The sequence below is a fragment of the Chinchilla lanigera genome, unplaced genomic scaffold (genome assembly GCF_000276665.1).
Source record: "Chinchilla lanigera isolate Chin_1 unplaced genomic scaffold, ChiLan1.0 scaffold00038, whole genome shotgun sequence".
NCBI lineage: Eukaryota > Metazoa > Chordata > Mammalia > Rodentia > Chinchillidae > Chinchilla > Chinchilla lanigera.
This window is the reverse complement of record NW_004955439.1, coordinates 13,869,881-13,890,984: the sequence shown is the minus strand read 5'-3', so window position 1 is coordinate 13,890,984 and position 21,104 is coordinate 13,869,881. Positions and strand designations below refer to the sequence as shown.

At 38.5% G+C, this 21,104-nt stretch overlaps 1 long non-coding RNA gene across 1 annotated transcript in view; it reads right to left on the bottom strand.

Moving 5' to 3' along the window:
* Window positions 1-8,226: 8,226 nt before the first annotated feature.
* LOC102018860 overlaps window positions 8,227-21,104 on the bottom strand; it is a 57,001-nt gene continuing 44,123 nt past the window's right edge. The window contains exons 2-3 of the long non-coding RNA XR_001235173.1: window positions 20,955-21,047; window positions 8,227-8,313 (exon numbers count right to left, since the gene is read on the bottom strand). This is a non-coding gene — a long non-coding RNA (uncharacterized LOC102018860). The remainder of the gene's footprint in view (window positions 8,314-20,954; window positions 21,048-21,104) is intronic.

Here is a 21,104-nt window from a genome sequence, read left to right as displayed (position 1 = left end):
CCAGCCCACAAGGCATTTTAATATCCCAAGTATTTATCTATATATAGCTCAGAAAGGGAGAGGTAATTAGACGTGATCTACTATCGCCAGTGCTGAGGGACAGATTAGACAAATCAGTGTCTCATCAGTACTTGAAGAAGGTAGCACTAAATCTGCTTCATTCTCAATTCAGTCCCTCTCCGTGACATGTTGTTGAGCCCTTCATTTGGCCCTTGGAGGACACAGACTCTAAAATGGTTGCCATGATCTGGGATTTTGTTTCATTTCTGTGAACTTAAGGCATTATCGAATAGACTGTTTTTAGCTGTGGGGTGATGTCATCACATGCACACAGGACTGGATGAAGTAGGCTTTGAAGGATGTGAAAAGGCACAAGGAAAATGACTTTCCAGATCTTTATCCCTCTGAGTGTTTTGTGCTGAGCCCTGCAGGTTAAGAAATTTTTGTCTAAGAAAAAATAACAAGGATTTGCTGTAAGATCTAGACCAATTATATTGGTCTTCCCTTTGGTAATTTAGCTTATAATTTCAGATCTGTAGCCTGAATATACAAGGCAGGCATCTAATGGGTCTAAAGAACACAGAATTTAGCTTTGAAAGACCGAATCTAATCCCTGGCTCTGCCTCTTACTAGCTACTATTAATCATTAAAATTGCTGAGGCTAGATGCACTCATTTATATAAAAGTAATAAAAATACCATTTTGAGTTTTAGATGCACATTTCTTTTCCACAGTAATAACTGAAATTGAGGTGCATCTTATAAATCTCTGGCTGCTTTCAATACCCCTTTCTCCCTGCCTGTATTCACACAGTCCTTTTCTTCTAAATAATTTCTCTGCTAAACCTGGGTTTGGAAGTTTCCACATTGGGAAGTAGGAGATTTAATGTGAAATACAAGCAAGGTAGATTTCCTTAATCTATTATCTAGCTCTATCACCTGTCTGCTATGATCACATGCCTACCGCAGACACTCCAAGTTATAAGCCACCTAAGGAATAATTAGGAAACTCACAGAGGGTTGGGGGCAAGATTCAAAACACATTTACCAGAAGCACAAAGTAAAACTTCTAAGTAATTAAAAGCGTATGGTTATGGTTAAATAGAATCTGGTTTTTTCTTCAATGGTGATACATTTCTAAAAGTGTTTATAATCTGTGCCATGTTAGGTTGGTGCAACATCCTACCTGCAAAGAAAGTCAGGGACGATCACCTCATAAAGAGTGCTTTGTAATTGACAAATGTTGACACAAATGAAAAAGTGGATAAGGAGACCTTGTCAGGAAGCAATTGAAGATAATTAAGTTAAGCAGAACTCTAGTTATGTTAAACTGAAAGGGATTTCTCAAGGTTCTTGCAAAATCTTTGAGAGACCTGGAACAGCAGGATCCAGCTAACATTTTTGAGAGTGACTCTCAGAGGATCGAGATGAAACTGGGCTCTGGGACATTTGCTGCTTTCACAAGAGTCAGAAAGCTGGGCAATCAGAAGTTCATTACAAAAGTGTGCACTGTCTTAACTACAATCCAACAATCAGAAAACTACCAGCAGAATTGTTCATTCTGGAGCTTGCCACATAGATAAATAGATGCCTCCTACACTGTTACCTGCTTGTCCACAACCAAAAATCTAAGGTTGGGCCCCAGGACCTATGTTAACACAGTCATAGACACAGCCCTGGCCTCTGTGACCATGCTTGACAGCAAGAAACAAGAGAAGCAATGGAGAGACAACTCACCTCATCCCCTCCCTTCATGTTTTATGAAAGTGCATCTAACTCGCCAAACCTAAGCTAAGAATCTTGGCTACAAAAAAGAGCTTAGTGTATTTTTTAGTTTGCAAGCATTTGCAATACGGGGAAGTATAGTAGGTTTGGGATATCCCACCACTACTCGTGATGAAGTTGAATCACTACAGTGAGATCGTAGAAGTGGGACCAGGTGGGGACTTTAAGAGATGATTCGGTCATGAGGACACTGGAATGCATTAATACATTCATGAATCACTGGGTATTTCCAGAGCAGGTATTCTATAAAAGCCAGTGTATCTCTACCTTCTGGGTGTGCTTCCCTTGCATCTTGAGCCACTCTGTGACTCTGGAGAGCAAGAACACCCTCATCAGACACCACTCCTCAGCCTTAGACCTTATAGCCTCCAAGATGAATAGCTAATTAAACCTTCCTTCTCCATGAAAGTCCTAGTATGGGGTAGTCATTTATAGTGTCAAAGACAGACTTAGACATCTTACAAAGCACAAAAAGCCAGAGGTAAAATGATGCCAAAAGTGAAAGTTGGCTGGTGTTCAAAGGACAGAGCTCCTGCAACTGGGAAAGCTGTCTGTGGAGCTGGACATAGAGATCTTTGGAGCACCACAGGATCCCAGGCCTAGACTCTGCTGAAGAGATCCTTCCTTCAAGACCCTGAAGCCAGGGCAGAGCTGGAGCCCTCAGTTCCACCGTAGTTATACCCACACTACTTCACCCCACACATCGTGAAAAGCCTGAAAATGTATGTGTGTCATTTTCCAGTGGTAAATACAGTTTCATCTGATTTCTACATTTATATGCAATTCTCAGAATAAAATTAAAGTACAGGATATAAAAGGCAAGAAAATGTACTCCATTGCTAAGAAAATAAAAAAAAACAATAAAAGTGGACCTAGAGATAGCTCAAAAGTTACAATTATAAGACAGAGATTTTAATATAATAGATGAGGATCAAGTAGAAAAAGTAGGCAAAATAAATCAAAGAATGGGTAATTTCAGCCAAGTGATAGAAACAAACAAGAAAATAGAAATGCTAGACATAAAATATGCAATATCAGAAATGAATAATTACTTAGTGGGGTTAGCAGTAAATAAAACTGCAGAAGAAAGAGCACTGAATTAGAAGAGCAATAAATAGAAATAACATAAAACATAAAGTAAAAAGGCAAAATAGCACTAGCAAAGATATAATGATAGATATAAGATCTTTTATATTAGGCAACTTTAAATTCCTTTAAATGACTACTGACTATCTAAACCAAGAATAAAATATTGTAGTGTTTAGTATATTCAAAGTAAGATATATAAGAACAATACTGAAAAACATGTAGGAAGAAAGATAAGTGGAATTCTATTGGTAAAGATTCTTATACTTTACATAAAGCATTATAATATTATTTAAAAGCAGTTTGTGATGAATGAAATCTGCATTAGATTTAAGACTATCATTAAAAAAGAAAGACATGAATATATCTAATTGAAAGATCAATAGAAGAGATCAGTTAGAATACTAAGAGTACTTAACTACAGAGACAACAGAAGTGGGAGAAAGAAAAAATGACAGATGTAAAAGAGAATATTGAAGCCAAGACAGTAAACTTACATCCAACTACATGAATAATTACGTGTAAGTCAATGAAAACATCCACACTGATAGAATAAAGGCAGAAAGAATAAACTTTCCTTAATAAATATGAAAAAATCTTATGACAAAATTGAACACTTATCTCTAATAAAAAATCATGAAAGTAGGACTCTAAACTATGAGCTTTCTCTGTTTGACAAAAGATACTTAAAGATGATATTCGATCATCAATAGTAGACAGTGAAATCTTAGGACAATGTCTCCAGATTAGAAGAAAGAGAGGATGTCTGTTATTATAATTTTGTTCAACATTGTCTAGAATGCCTAGACGGTACCATAAAACAAAAGAAAGAAAGAAATGGCATCAGTATTAGGAAGAAAGATGAAAAACTGCCACTATTCACAGAAGACATGATTGGGCACAGAGAGATTTTGATGGAACACACACACACACACACACACACACACACACACACACACCTATAAAAATCAATCAATAACTATAAAATAAATTTTATAAAACGTAATTTTTTTTGGTATCAGGAATCGAACTCAGGACTTTGTGCTTGCCAGGCAGGCGCTGTGCCACTGAGCTATATCACTGGCACAGTAATATTTTAATAGCATTTAAAATACTGAATACCTTAAGAACACATCTAATGAAAGATATGGAAGGCCATTATACTCAAAACTATAAAACATAAAGATAAATTAGGAAACCTAAATAAATGGAATAGATTTGATGCTTCAATATTATTAAGATGCCCAGTCTACCAAGTTTAATATGTAAATTCAATATTATTCCAATAAAAAGTCCATGAGGCATTTTTAAAGCAGTTGACAGTCTTTTCTAAAATCTACAAGAAAATGAAGTTTCTAGAAATAACACATCCATCAATAGCCAAGTACTTGAGGTTATTCAAAAACAAGTCTTGATTTTTAGCATACCAAAGACTTTAAGCACAGTTTTTTGTTTTGCTTACCATGACATGATCAAAATCTTATTTTAAAAATTATTTCAGGCAACTGTTTCAAGGATGGGTTTTAATAGTGGAGGCATGACAACTGTGGGGTTAAGACAGGGTTCAGGAAGGCCATAGCAACCATTCTGGAGACAGATGAGAGAAGTCTGAACAAAATACAGAATAACAGAGCAAATGTGTAGTTGGAACAAATAGCAAAAATATGAAAAATACTTATTAGTTATAGGGATCAAGAAGGAATCTCTGAAGCTGATAAGCTTGGGAATGTAGTTAGAGAATGACACTATTCCTCTTCACAGAAAAAGCAGTTCTGTTGTTGTGCAAAAACTTTTTAATAAGATGAAATCCTAGTTGTTCACTCTTTGAAGTATTTCCCGTGCAGTTTGGTTTTTGTTCATGAACTCTCTGCCTACCCCAGTGTCATCAAGATTGCTACCTACTTTCTCTTCCAGTAGATTTAGTGTTTCTGTTTTAATATTTAGATCTTTGATCCATTTTGACTTTAGCTTAGTGGATGGTGATAGACATGGGTCTAGTTTTAGTCTTTGGCATGTGGAGGGCCAGTTTTTCCAGCACCATTTGTTAAAGAGGCTATCTTTCCTCCAGTGAATATGTTAGACCCCTTGGTCAAAGATAAGGTGGCTAATGGCTATCATCAAGAAATCAACCAATAACATAATCAACCAATAACAATAATCAACCAATGACAGGGCTGTGGGGAAAAACTCCACTGTTGGTAGGGGTGTAGACTGGTACAACCACTGTGGAAATCAGTGTGGAAATTTCTCAGTAAGCTGGGACTAGAGGTCCCATTCAACCCAGCTATTCCCCTTCTGGGTATTTTCCCAGAAGAATTAAAAACATCCTACCACTGCGATATATGCACACCCATGTTAATAGCAGCACAATTTGTCATAGCTAAATCTTGGAAACAACCCAAATGCCCATCAACTGAGGAAAGGATAAAAAAGATGTATTTTTATACAATGGAGTATTACTCCACTATACAGAAAGATAAATTTGAGGCTTTTATAGGTAAATTGATGCAACTAGAGACCATACTCATTAGTGAAATAAATCATACTCAAATGTGTAAATATCATCTTGTCTCCCTAGTGTAAGAAACTGAAAGAGTAGTAAGATCCAAACGGTATAACAGACATTTTGAAAGGGGAAGAAACTGTTCAAAAAGGAAAAAATAAGTGGGATAGGGAAAGGAGAAAAGAAGGAAGGAACAGATATAGATATAGATATAGATAGATATAGATAGATATTATTAGCTTATATATATATTAGCTAAGATAATGCTGCTACTAATTTCTATTGGTTCATTGAAAGGAACTGTTAGTGCTTATATTGTTTGACCAATGTTACATGCCTCAATCTGATAATCTGAGCAACTATTTTGAAGATAACAATATACAATATAATAACCATTGTTAATTTCCAATCATCTTGATTTGAAGTTCTGTATCATTTTTATTGGTTTCTTTATTATTTTCTTTAAAGTAAGAAAAATTAAATTAAATTTGAAAAGCAGTTCTGGGAGGAATATTATGGATTCAATGTCCTAACCATTTGTATTTCCAGTTTCGGTGTGAAATGTTCATGTGTAAATATCTCACAGGTGGATAGAAATAATGACTCGAAATTCAGATGGGAGGTCTAAGACAGAGATACAGTGTTGAGTGGCTCAGTTGGCTTCGTAAAAGTGAATGCGATCCTGTCGTCAAAACTGGAGCCTGGGGTACACTAACATTCATAGAGGAGAAAAAGTAAAAATTGTCAGTGAAAGAAACAGAATGAGAGATCAGAATAAGAAATAATCAGAACACAATGGGGTGATGGAAAAGAAAAGAAAGGTGTGTTTCAGGGAGGTAAGTACTCCAGAAACATCAAGAACAATCAATACTGAAAGATGGCCATTGCATGGCTACTTAGTACTGATGCTGTCCTTGCTGTTTCTAGAAATTAAGGAGCTACAAAGAGCAAGTAGAAGCTCGTCAGGATGCTGTACCATAATTCTTTAAAAGGCTTTGGATTCAGACACATCTGGCTTTAAAATCCTGGCCTAGCCACTTCCTTTCTGTGTGACCTAATTTACTAAAGGTGGCAGTTTCTCCATGTGTAAAATAGAAACTACACTAGTTATAATTAAAATGAAATTAAAAGAAAATAATAGATGTTAAAGTTCTCAATGCATAGCAAATATGCCATAATCAGTATAAATTATAGTCATCAAAACTGTGGCTTTACAAGAAGGTGGGATTATGGATACAATAAGGCAAGAGCTAGAGAAAAATATTGTTTTTAATTTTGAAAAGTGAGCCTGTTTATAGACTAGTGTTTACAAAAATGAGGTATGATTGAGCACAGCCAAGAGGATATGAGAGGACATAGGAAAGAATGAAGTCAAGAACGTATATGACAAGTTTGAATTGATTCTTAAAGATTTTGTTTAGAAATGTCCATGAATGACAGAGAACAAGAAAGAGAGAGACAGAGACAGAGACAGAGAAAGGAGGGGAGAGGAGGGGAGGAAAGGGGGAGAGAGAGGGGGTAGAGTTGAGAAGATGAAACAGAGAATGGACTGTGAGGAACTTCCCAGTTGGTTAGTGTAATATATAGAGAAAGCCAGGTGAAAGTCTGCCAGAGGCAATCTATACAAGGTATTAAAATGTCACTGTAGGAAATGACTTTTACCTAAGCTTTTCTTAGAGAGAGACTGCAGTAACATATATGGTAGGAAGGCAGATTTGATTGCTTCTGGAGGTGGAGAGAAGTGAGACACCTTTCTCTCTGTAGGAAGGCCACGCTCAAGTGGCCAGATGGAAGTGTGCACAGGGTCTTTGTGCAGGAGGCGCTGATGACTTCCGGGGCTGCTGCTTTGCTGAGGGTGGTATGCCAGACCAAAGCTATAGTTGAGCCACCTAGAATTGCAGAAGAAAAGCTGAGCTTGGCACCAGTGCTCCTTCTGCTTTAATAATTACTTCACAGCATGGTCTGAAAGCCTTCGGGGTGGCTCAAGTCTTGGCTTCCGATAGGCATGGAAATGACTTGGGAAGGTGAGGACCCGGGGGTGTGGCATGGGTTAGGGTGTTTAAAGAGGGTGTGGAAGGGAAGAACCAGTCTATGAAGACTGTTGAATAAACAGGGAAGGTATTAGACCAGAACCATCAAGGGGCTCAAGTGAGAACCCCGGAAGTTATACGTGCTTCCTGACTTTCCCTTCATTTCCTCTTCTTTGCCAATTCTTTCTGCTTCCTTTGAAACTCCGTTTTTCTAAACCCCATCTTCCTTTCCCCCTCTTCCACCCTACCTCACTATTGGCCTCTACCTTTGCTCACTATTCTCTGGATAGTGGTGCTTTGCACCATTCTGCAGCTGAACAGGGATGATGGGTAAATTCCAGCTTTTATGACAGCAACATACACCTCCCTTTTCACTCATGTATAATTTTCATCTCATATTGTGCTGTTGAGATCCGCAATCTCTGCAACAAATTCCTCTAGGACACTTCTGCCCTATAGCTCCCTTGTTCATGAAGTACAAGAAGAGTCAAGTAGTTTATTTTAAAAACTCATATTTAAGCTGGAGTATTAACTTTATGACTTCAAAACAAGGCATTTCTTCCCTTTCTTCTCCTCCTTTTCTCTTCCTCCTCCTTCTTTTCCTTCTTCTTCTCCTCCTTGTTCTTCTTGTTCTCCACCTCCTCCTCCTTCTTCTGCTCCTCCTCCTCCTCCTTCTTATTCTCCTTCTTTTCCTTCTCCCTCTCCTTCTTCTTCCTCTTCTAGGATGTGTAACACAGTTTGGTTCTTTATTTCCCCCTAACTAGTCAATACTTCTTACAAAATCCCCAGTGTCTCAATCATTATTGACTACTTACTTCAGCTTTCCTGGATAGTTGTAGTTTGCGATATCACACCTGGAACAGTTGTGTTTGCTTATTCAGTGGCCAAATACTATTGTTCAGACCATTAACTGGAATAGAAGGATGGTCTAAAATTATTTTTAACATATGAACAAAAAAGAAATGAAGTCAGCATCTATTTTAAAGTGCAACTTCCCACACAACCCTCAGCCAGCTCTGGAGTAGTCAGCAAGTTACCAACCGCTTCTGAGCTTTGTCTCCTCATCTCTAAACGAGGGTAGTACGAGCTATTACTGAATAGGAATTGTACAAGAATTCACATATATTTCAGAAAACACACAAGACAGTACATGACTTATGGGTAGTATTCCTTAATAAGTGTATATAATAAGATTAGTGGTAACTAAATTTATGATGCTTTTTACTAAAAAAGCAGAGGACACAGCATAGGTATAGGCAATTTTGTGCCACTTATAAGTTCATCTCAACTCTGACATTCTTGACCTTTGTCCTAAAGCAAATCTGAAGGGCATTTATACAGTTCTCATGATTTCTGCAGACTGAATATGTGAAAGGAAGGGAAGATAATCAGGATATATTCCTCTTCTCACACAACCTTTTTTTAAAATATAAAAGTGCTTCAATCCTGACTTGATTTACCCAAGCTCAGCTGACCTTGCTCTGTGCTCCCTCAGTGCTACCATATGATCTGTGCTTGTCCCCACAAGCCACCCAGAGTTTCCTCCAGAAGCATGGGAAGTCACTCTGTCTCAGCCTCATTTCCATGCTACCACTGCACAGAAAGTGAAGAAGGAAAAAAGAGTGAGTATGTATAAAATTCCACTCTCAGTAGCATCACCAAACTCTTAATCTCTTCCTTTTTCACCAGTTGGCCACTGAATATGGTGAAAACGGCAAATGACCTCAGTAGGAAACCAAGAGGTCAAAGTTCAGATGTGTTTCCAAGCACTGATTTGTGCATAAATCATGAAAATCATGCTGCAAGACCAAGAGGAAGTTTAGCAGCATGGGAGCTAGCTGCAAGGAGCCTTTGTGCCCATGAAGGCAGTTCTTCCCCCCGATGGGTGTCACGGGTGCAGCTGGAACCCAGAGGGCAGATGGAGAACCCAGCGCCTTGGACATGACCGCGCCCTTCAGAATGGGAGAGCTGTAGTCCTTGCAGGCCTACTCCCTGTGCTCTTCTCCTATCTCCCATTTCACTTTATTTGTTTTGCCTTCCTGAAGTCTGGTAGAGCAAATAATAACCTCAGATCTGAAGCGTAAGATTCAAGTATCTTTCACCTAATGTGACCTGTTGTGTGAGCCATTATGAGTCAGTGGTTTGAGGGTTTTTTCTTCTTTTCTTTTCATAATTTTCAAAATCTTATCACATCCTCTAATGGGGTTCTTTTGTGGATAAAAATGATTCACTACTTTAAACTACAGGACCCTTGCTGCTTTTAAATGCCAGTTGAAGGCACGGAAGTACAATAAGTTGTAAATGTGAAAATGTGGAAGTCAGAGTTTTTTTATTGAAACACAGGGTATATATATTTTTAAAATCCAAAGAATAAAAATATGTAGCTATCAGTTGTTATAAGTAAAATCACAATAATTTACTGCTATTATATCATATCAATATTTTTAATCTAATGCATTAAAGGAAAATTTAGCATAAAATATCTGTGTGTTAAAGTAGTGGCATTATTATTTTCACTAAAATGGTTGAATGTAGCCCTTCATTGAGAACTTACTCCACATCTAAATGTCAGGTATGGTCTCAGAAAAATTATTTAATAGCAGCAACCTTGATTCCCGTTTCAATTTGTATATAGAATTCCTGACAAATTGATAGAAAATGTGATTGAAATGGAAAAAGAAATTTTGATCTTGAGAATAGTGAAGGAGTTGTGCAGCACAAAATTTCAAAAATTAAAAAGCAAATAGTTTACTTCTGTAAAATCTGGCTCTAGCTTGTCTGCTTTTGAAATGAAGGAAACCTTGGAAGTTATTATTTTATGAGGCTTTTTGTGTTGGTTATCAAAGTGATTTCACAGTTAGCCTTGCCTTCTGAACATGGCCTTCACTGAGAAATACCAGCCTCGGAACAAACTCATTTTCAATAAAGCTGATGCAGCTGTTTGATGCTCAGAGGAGCTCATAAGGATTCCAGAAGCAAGAGTAGTGTTTATTCAGTATGCTGGCAGAAAAGAACCTTTCATTAAATGCTCAGATCATATAATGAGATTCACTAAGAAGCAAGAGTAGCCCCAGAAACTGTCAAGATAAAAACAAAGGGATGTGGATTTCATTTTATATCAAGCCAAACCAACATCTCACTACAGCAGACCCTTAAAAGCAGACTGATTTTACACAGCAGAATAAGAATTTTCATGGTAAGTTTATGGAAACCAGCCTTCCCTGTCTAATAATACATCAATACATTATCTATGTGACAAAATGGCTTGTTTCTCTATCACCAAGTGGAAAACTTTTGCACCTACTATTCCAATATTTTTATTCCACTGTTAAAGGTCTTTCTTCTCCTTTTCCTTCTCCACCTTTTCTTTCTCTTCTTCTTCCTCTTTCCTTTTCTTCCTTCTCCATTTCTTCTTCTTCCTTTTTTCCCTCCTTTTTCTACTCTTCCTCCCCCTTCTAATCAAAGCATGTTCTGAGGAACAGTAATAGAGGAATATGTGGACTGACCCACAAAATGAGCCATGATTTGTCCTTATTTTTATTGAGTTGACAGTGTCTCTAGGGTGGCCACACTATCTCTTCAAGCCCTGAAATTTGGTAGCTTTAACCTGATTTTTCAAATAAATCAAAGGGCTCCAGTTTCCTAGACAATGCTTCATACTGTGTAGAACTTGAAAGTATGGCTTAGGTGGAGAAGCAGGCGTCTGTGTAGAAGAGACTTTTTGGAGCAGTGTGTTAATGAAAAGGAGCTCTCAGACATTGCCTTTCTTGGCTTGCACAGAGCAGGGAGAAACAGAATGTCAACGTGGGCCACCCTCTGTGGACTTAGCCCTGCTTATTCCTAACCTATGCCGGGAGACCCTCAGAAACAGTGCCCTGGATGCTTCCTAAGAGGAAAATGTGTCTCCTGACACATGAGGTGTGCTGGCAGAGTCAAAGGACAGAGGCTCTGTCCTCACAAAGCACGACTTCTTGCTTAGGAGAGATGCCGATTAACTTCCTACCAGCTACAGTAGGAAGGGAATCAGAGCTGCAAAAGTGTAAAAAGAGAGCTCACAAAGCATCTAGTTTGGAGGATATATGAAGATGTTAACATTTACAGAAAGAAAAAAAGAAGAAGAAAAAGGAGGAGGTGGAGGAGGGAAAGAAAAACTTCCTTCATCCTAAAGACCTAGAAAATTGTTACAGAAATTTGCCTTGAAAAATCAGTCCCTTTTGAAAAGACAGTTCTTAAAAGCTACCTTTGTGGAGCCAATTTATACCTCATCTTTACCTCAACAGAGACCAGGATTTTGATTTGGGCTATGAAAATTTTGTTTAAAATATAATGCAAAGGATGTAAATACATGTAACAGTACAGGATTCTATACTAAAGCCTATATTAAATATTATATTCTATATTAAATTCTATATTAAATCCTATATTATATTCTATATTAAATCTCAAACAAAAACTCTAGGTCCACACAAAAGGAAGTTTTAATTGCCAATCATCTGGAGAACTCTCCTAAAGTAATAAAAGAGAAGGAAGGGAGAGGGGGAAGGAGAGGGAAAGGACAGGAGAAAGAGAAGGCAACTCAAAAGAGCAAATACTCCAAAATTTAGTATAATTACTAGGAAGAGATCTGACCAAAACCAAATGTGAAAGTACTTAATTTAAAAACTTTAAAGGGTCGTGTTCAATAATCACCTTCACAGCTATGTTCTGGTAAAATGATTGACAGTTATAGGAAAAACAGCAGACAGATTTAAAGTTGGAACTAGAGAATCAGTGTGTGAAGGAGACTTGTAAAAAGGTGACACCTGTATCATGAATGCCAATTACTGTTTTAAGCAGCTAAAAGTAAACAATTTTAGTGGACATAGGTACAAAACAAAGAAGTCCTAAAGCTATGGCTAAGGAAGTATGTACAGGTTGGGCACAAGACGTCTTTCTTTTGTTCAACACAAGTCTTTGGGAATAAATTCCAATGAATTTTTATAGAATTCTCAAAGGGCTGAGAAGAAAACCAAAGCAATCATAATTCACTTTAGTGCCTGAAGTCCATCTGACCTAGCGACACAGAGACTTAAGCAATATCTTCTAACACCTTCACTCTATGTGAATTAACTCATCTCCTTTGCATCTAGTCCACATTTTTCCTTGAGGCCTCTATTCCAAGGCCCCCAGAGGATGCTCAAAACTATGGATGTTTATCAAACCTTATTTACACTGTGCCTTTTCCTCTATATAAATATACGTGATGAAGTTTACTCTATAAGGTGGGCACAATAAAAGTTTTTATCATAAACAACTAATAATCAAATGGAATAATAAATAATTAACAAAATAGCAGTATACCTTCAGAAAGTTATATGAATTTTTCTCTTCCCAAACCTCTCATTGTACATACACATGAATAGGCAGGTAGCGTATACAACGTGGATGTGCTGGACAAAGAGATGACCCACATCCTTGGCAGGATGAAGCAAGGTGTCACAAGATTCTATCATGCTCCTGAGATTGAAACACTATTTAAATTCTATCAATTGTTTGTTCTTGAACTGTAGTTGACCTCAGATAAGTGGAACCACAGACAGGGATACTGGATAAAAAGGCCGTACTGCATTGGCTATGTGCTGTCTTTGGGAGAATGGAGAAAACAGTGACTCAAGTAATTTTCCGTTTCTGTGCTTCAAAGCAGTAACTCAATCTAAATCTTCAATATAAATAATCTCTTCCAATATTCCCCTCAACACACAATCTCTCTTTTTCTATCTCACAAAGAGTCTCCACCCAAAGACTTGGAGTCCTCTGCTCCTACTCCCTCTCTCCTTTTTAGGTGAGCAACTGCAGAGGACACTTGAATTCAACAGTAAGAAATGGAACCCTTGTGAAATCCAGAAACCTGCAATAACAGCAGCAGAAGAGAAACAAAACATTCCAGCGCCTATCCCTCTGACTCCATCGTTGGAGGTGGAGCGGGGGGGTTGCCCCTCTGTGGGGTAAAGGTGAAAGGGAGAATCCAGGTAAACTCTATCAATGCAGATACTGGCCATTCTGCTATTGAAAAGTTTACAACCTATCCAGGTTTGCAGTCTAATTAGATAAGAAACCTGAAATCTGCACAGCTGCCTGACTTTGGGGGAAAAAAATCACTTTATCTCCGACTTACTTTCTCATTGTTGGGACAAAATTCTTTATATCTACAAATTAAAGGAAGCAAGGTTTATTTTAGTTTATGGTTTGTAGAGGTTTCAGTCCATAGTTAGCTGGCCCCATGGCAAGGCAGCATGGCAGAGGTGCACGGCACAGGAGAATTAGTTCATGGAGTGGCAGGTGGGAAGCAGTATGAGGTATAAAGGGAGGACGGATGGATATATACATCAAGGGATATACGTATGTATCCTTCCAGGCAAAACCCATGTGACCCACCTCTGCCCACCATGCTTTACCTCTCAACATCACACTCAGCTATAAACTTTTCAGTGGACTGATCCAGTATCACACACCCATAATCCTATGAGCACACAAGGCTTTGAGAGGACATCTAGACATAAGCCATAACAATCTCCCAGCAAATCCTTGGGGTGTTTGGAACAGGGAGCCATCTTACTAAGACATGTATTGTCTGACTTTGGACTGCTCTGAGGGTCAGAAGCAGACATCTCACTGCACTACGTTAGCAGGTAGCTGCGTCAAGTACACACTTGAGTCAGTCGAGTGACTCTGATTCTGCCTGCTGTGAGCCCCAAGCTGTGCTGAGAGGATGTTGCTACAGGACGGTAGTAGGTAGAAGGATACCACCTGTAAAGTCAGGGGCTCTACCCTGCGTCAGAACAAGGGGTGTGGACAGTAGTGTGTGATGTTGTGCAGGTGCCAGAATCTAAGGGGTCTGTATTGCCAGAGTCTGAGGAAGTTCCTCAAGGAGAAGACAGGAAATCTCAACTCTTCCCATCCATGGAATCCATTGTAGATGCATTGACTCACAGGAAAAGAATGCATCTGTCTTTATTTCAGGCAGAATTTAAAAATATACACTCAGAGAGAATCAAGTGTGGGCCCTCAAGAAAGAGGTGTATATGGTAGGTGTATATGGGGTTAGAGTTTTTATGTGGTCATGGGGATGTCCTCAAGACAGGTGATGCAGGATGCACATTCTTATTGTCTGTCAGGTTCCTCATTGGGTGGGCTGTGTTAGACTGCGACCCATGTACAACTGTTTAAAGCCCAGATTGCTGCCCACTTTCCATGGGGGGAAGAGCAACTTACAGATAAAAATCACTGTTCCAGAGCCCAACTTAATGTACAGGGCTTGCTGTGTCTTTAAAATTCTTAGGAATTTTTTGAGTGAGTTTCCTGGAAGGTGAAAAAGATTTGAGTAACTTTTGTGCCCTGAAGCTGCAGTTTTTCTTAAAAGTATAATTTTAAAATTCTGATTTTCCTCGTCTCCTTTGTACCTATCTTTATTTTTTTCTATCCTACATCAGTTATGTATGTAGCTCCTAAGGGCATCTGTCACCAAGGAGGCAGAGAAAGAATTCATGGTTCTGGTGCTGCGGTGACCTCTAACAATGCCACTCCCAGGGTGCTTTAGCTCTTCACCACTACTAGAGCAGCCAGTATCAGAGACACAGCCAAGTAACAAGGGCAGTGTAAACAGTGCCCAACGAAACCTCACCCAGTAGAGGCTTCCATCCCCACGGCAGGAGTCACCACACAAAGTGTAGCCCATACACTCTGCTATTTATACCACCATGCCTGAACTGCTAGGTTTCCACTCTTCCATGACCCACATTGATAGTGGGTCTTTCCAACTGCACATGCTGTGCCTAAAGTGGCTATTCACAGCCAAAGGTACAGGGAGATTATGCCAGCCAGGGTGACCTGCTGAAAACAAAGCCAATGTTGTATAGCAAACTGATATGCTAAAGCACATCTTCAAGAGAAAACTGCTTACCGAGAAGGCCATCTCATAAGAGTGGGAGAGTTATCCAGTTCACTAGACGCACAGACTCGACATAGAAACACAAGAAACTTGAAAAACATGTTAATGTGATACCTTCTAAAGTCCATGACTCTGTAGAAACACATTCCAAAGATGTCAAAGTAGATAATAATCTACAGAATGAGAGAAAATATTTGCTAGGTATTTATCTGACAGATGGTTAATATATAGACTATAAAAGAACTTGGAAATTTTAACAACCAAAAATAAATAATGCAGTGAAAAATAGGTGATCTCAGTAGACACTTTCAAAAGATGAAGTACAAATGGCTAATAAGTATATGAAAAAAGCCTCAATGTTATTAGCCATCAGGAAAACACAAATCAAAACGGCAGCTGGACACCATCCTACTCCAATTAGAATGGCTATTATAAAAAAGAATAACAAATATTGCCAAGAACATGGAGAAAAAGAACCCTTATGCAATACACTGTTGATGCAAATGTAAATTAGTAGAGCCATTGTGGATTCCATTCCTGGGTGCACACATCCAAAGAAAATGAAATCAGTGTACGAATGAGATACCTTCATGCTCTTATCTACTATTGCACTATTCACAATAGCTAAGACGTGGAACCAGCAAAGGTACCTATCAGCAGATGAATGGGTGAAGAAATATGGTGTATATTAACACAAGGGTGTTATTGAGGTATCAAGGAGAATAAAATCCTGTCATTTGCAGCAAAATAGATGGAAATGGAAAATATCACATTAAGTGAAATACATAGACACAGAAGAATAAGTATCACATACTAAACTTCTTCCTGATATTAAAATAATTCTTTTTAAAGTTGACCTGAAATAGCAGAGTGATTGATTACTAGGGACTGGGAAGCGTCCCAGGCTGGTGAAGAAGGTAGAGGAACATGATCAATGCATGATATATGCGTGTATGGGAGTACCATAGTGAGTTCCATTAATATGCAAAATTAATATGCATTGATAGTAAGATAAAAATTCTTGCCTGGAAGCAGAAGTCATCAACTTGTTTGATATTCTAAATGAGCACTCATCTTTATTGTCTATCAAATGGCTATAAAATTCTTCTCCACAGAATCTTGGGATTTCTTCAAAGAATTTATAGTCATCTACACATATTTGCTCAATAAAACTATAAAAGGAGATGTGAAAATAATATACTGGATCCTAGATATTTCAAATCATTTTCAGAAGAAAATTGAAGATATTGAAAAATAAAACATCTTTGTCTGATAGTTTTGCAGTTTAATTGCTTTGTCATTTTTAATTATAAGTTTGTAACTTATAATTTCTCTATAAATATTCTTATCTAATAAGGCTTTCAGCTCCTTTGAAGCTTGGACTATGACATAGATTATTTAATATTCACAGAGTTCTAAGCAGAATATTTAGTGCAGAGCAAGTACATAATAAATTCATTAAAACAGAAGTAAATTGAAATTACTACAATTTAACTTTTTAAAGTGATGCATTGAATAAATTCACATGTAAAGATTATTTGCACAACACCGCCCCCAAGTCATACTTGGTGCTTTGATCATCATAACCAATGCTGCTTCTAGAAAATATGAATAGATAAGAAACCTTAAAATTACATTTTAAGTGCATTGCTCTACTTACATTGTTCAGTTAAATTTTTTAGTAGAGGTGACAAAAATTGACAGAAAAATTAATGAAAAAATAAAAAAGACCGACTGGGTGTGGTGGTGCAGAACTGTAATCCCAGCACTTGGGAGGTTGAGACAGGAGGACAGTAGCAAGTTTGAGACCAGCCTGGGCTACAAAGTGAGCTCAGACCCAGCCTGAACTGCAGAGTGAGACCTTGTCTCCAAAAGACAAAAATAAATAAATAAATTTTTAAAAAGACAAAATGACCCTTCATGGTCAATGCTTTAGCTGTTAAGGAATTTGTCTTAATAGGAAGTAGGGCAGCTTTTATAAAACAGTCTTTTTAACAAGGTTTGGCGTAAAACATATACTTGTCTTCAAGAGAACCACAAAAGTTAATTTGACACCGATATTTCACCTAAAATACATGAGAATATCAGTGGGCTCTAGAGAAGTCCCGGCATAGTTTACTTGTTGGAATACAGATGTAGAACCAGCAAGACACTTAACTAGCTAAGCAACGTTGGAAAGTCACTAGATCATCAAACTTGTGCAGTGTCCCATCCTTAAAATGGGGACAATAATAAGCTGCCTCATCAGATTATTGTGGCAATTAATTGAGATAATACATGTAAAACATTTAGTGGTTACTACCACACGATGAACACTAACAAATGTCGGTAATTAACATCACCACAGGGAATGATGTCTGAAAACTATTTTTATAACAAACACAGGATGAAGTTCAGAGGAAATAAGAATTTTAGTGTAGGAGGTTCACTGTTACTTTCCTCCCACATGCTCATTTCTCATTTCCTGTCCTCCACAAAATTGTCTTGTAATGAACAAAGGAGACTTGAGGGAATAAAAATAGGAATGAAAGACTTCAGTTCATGAAATCCCAACCAAAAATTATTCACAACCATTCATAAAGAAGAAAGTGATGGAAATACAAAACACAACCAAAGTGAAACCATCTCAGCTGCTTAACAGATACAAAGGAATTCATCAGAGTCGACTTTTGTCCTCAGAACTGTCCTTGTGTGGACTGCCAGGGCAGCATTCTCATCGGGAAGGGACATCTGGAAATGTGCACCTCACAATTCAGCTCTAGGTTGACATGGGACATGGATAGAATGAGACTTCATTTCTAAGTGCAAATGATCATGTAAGTAGACCACAACACCTCCCAAGGAAACAGCACTTCATAATAGAATTGTATAAGCCAAAGCCTCTGATCCTCAGGTCAAGGAAAGTTCCTGAATAAACATCTACCTCAATGCACATGTGGCTTCAAACACAGAATGCACTAGAGAAGCCCTGGGATGACAGGGTCACATTAAGAAAGAGAATGCAGCTGGGTACACGAAGCACATATTGAAAGGTGACAACACCTGACCCCACATTGGAAAGCTGTGATCTACAAGAAGGAATCCTTTCATTGGGAAAACATTTACTGAGAGTTCATTATGGCACTCACAGCACATACAGGTAGTGTGCAAAAGTGAACGCACTGTTTCCCCATGGCCTTTGCACCCTAGATCAAGGAAGAAATACTGGCAAACACTGTATGTGAATATCAGCATCACATCACATAGTGGGTTACAGTCTGAAGAGCAAGGAGAGATGTAATGTAGGAATCACCAGGCTGTCCTCACAGTGCTGCATTTACAGTTGAAAACACCCAGCAGGTTAGGACAGACAAAGCCACAGAAAGGTTCCAGGAGAAGGTGTGTCCCAAAGGTAAGCAAGAAGTTTGGCAAGCAAGAAGGATCTTATATTCCTCACGTCTGAGTCACAGTGCCTGCGCAGGCACAAAGCACCCTTGATCTGTGTTTATTAAGTGAATTTGCTTCCTAAATCCACCTCAAATTATGAGCTTCCTGTCCACCAAACACTTGAAAGCAATGGATACAGTTATAACATTTTTCAGGCATCCCAAATAGATAGCACCCCCCCACCACATTAAACAACAACAAAAAAGACCACTTAGATTTTGAAAGGTCTAGAAATTGCTAAACTTTCCTTCTGTCAGGACACCAGCTCTCTACTTCAGAGCTGTATTCATTATATTCTGTGTCTCGGTTTTTCTTAGTAAGAAATAAGACTGAGATTCAAATCCAGGGAGTCAGATTTCAAAAGCACTACTAAAAAACAACCTCAGCCAATAGTAAATAAGCCATCTGAGTGGACCCAGTACCTAAAAAATAAGTAACCTTATAGCCCCAAAAAGTCACCTCCTGGAAACACTTTGTATCTGAACATAAAGGGTGTGTGACAGCACACGAGGTACAGGCAAGAATATTTAATATTCTGTACACCTCAAGCTACACAATACTGCATAGACACAGCACGTGATTTAGTTAGGAAGAAAATGTCTTAGTTTTAGAAAGCTATTAAAAAATACGAAAGTTAAGGGATTCAACTACAGAGTCAAAACAAAATGAAACATTAATATTCCTTGAGGTGCCACTGGCAGAACAGGTAATCACAGTCACTGAAGCCAAGTCAAAGTAGGTCAAGTGCTCCCAGGGCTGGCCTTGTGCCCCCATTGTTGGCGCTGTCAGTGTGCCCAGCATAGCTCTGGTAAAGGAACACTGTGTCACTAGCAGACAGGTCTAAATCCAGGAAGAGAGAATCAGGACATCTGTGCAGCACAAACTCCACTTGCCCCCTAACTTCAAAGGAGAATGCTTGGACACGGGAACTGAACAAGTGTATTCAGGAAACCAGACTGATGGAAGATAAACTTCAGTCTCTTTCTGTATCTTGGCCATCTGTGACAGGAGAAACCTGTGTAGGCAATGCGTTCCCACAACAGAACCAGCCTGCCCTGGGGAGACATCTCAGGGAAATGTTCCATTTCAACTAGCATGTTCTGTCCCATTTAAAAGGTGTTGCCAGCAAATCCCTTTATGTTGCTCTCATGTAAATAATAAAACCCCAGGGAACTGCCAGACTTTTTCCTTCAAGCAAAAGCTATTGGCAACTGCTAAACCTGCCTTCCTTAGACAGATAAGTAAGTTTTATTTAGCACATTATAGCGTACAGAGCAGTTTCACATATATTAGGATGCTTCATCTTCCCAATAACCCTGTGAATTATTTGTAGTGTCATCTACAAATAAGGACACTGAGAACCAAGATCATTAACTAGGATAGGATCAAACCTCCTTCTTACTAAAGATAACTTTCATAGGTAACCTCAACAATGTCAATTAAAAATATAATTATTTAAAATTCAAATGAGATTTTTTTTCACACTACAGGAAAAGAGCCTCTGAGAAGCAAGTCATGAAGAAGCAAGAAGAGAAAGATTACAAAATAAACATGAAAAATCTACAAAGAACCAGAGCAGGCAGCAAGAGAAAGATGAGACAGGAGAGAGAGAGAGAGAGATTTGGAGCTAAGAAAAACTGGAGCAATCCTCCTCAACATGAATTTGATTTGTCCTGGGGCCTCTGACCCTTTCAGATTCAATCTCTTAAGGTTCTTTTTGTACTTTTCGACTTAACTGCCTGCTCACTCTTCCCCCACCTGAACGAGTCCCTGGTGCTTGAGTTTAGTGATTTACCTAAAATTGGCAATAAAAGGTGTTTCTGTGCCATGTCCTTTCATACATAAGGAACAACTGATTACTAGAATTACTAAAGAAGAGAGTCCTGATTTTTGGAGGAGGAAAGTCAGCATTCCCTGTGGAGAGATGCAGTTGGCAACCTGCCAGGCCAGTGGGGCACAGTTTGGAGAAAGGAGTGGTGGGCAGTTGCTATGAACTTCTGGAGAGAAGAGTACCTACTCTGAATTTTCAGTGAAACACCCAGAGTGATTTTTACTGCAATACAACAACTCAGAATTGAAATGAATCTGCACAAATTTAAGTTGAATTCATGAAATAGAATCAAACCATTTCGCATTTATTTTCCCAGAGAGGTAATGAGCACCCATCTGGACTGCCATGATTTAGAGTTCTATCATACCTTTGAAAGGGTAGCAGAGCTCCCAGAGAATCTCAGAAGAACAAAGGGCAAGGGCTGCTGAGGGCGCTGCCTCCATTCACTCCGGATTTCTCCCTGAAGTTTTAAGCAATGAATTCAGGTTCAGAGAAAAACTTGGTAAAGTTAGCCCTG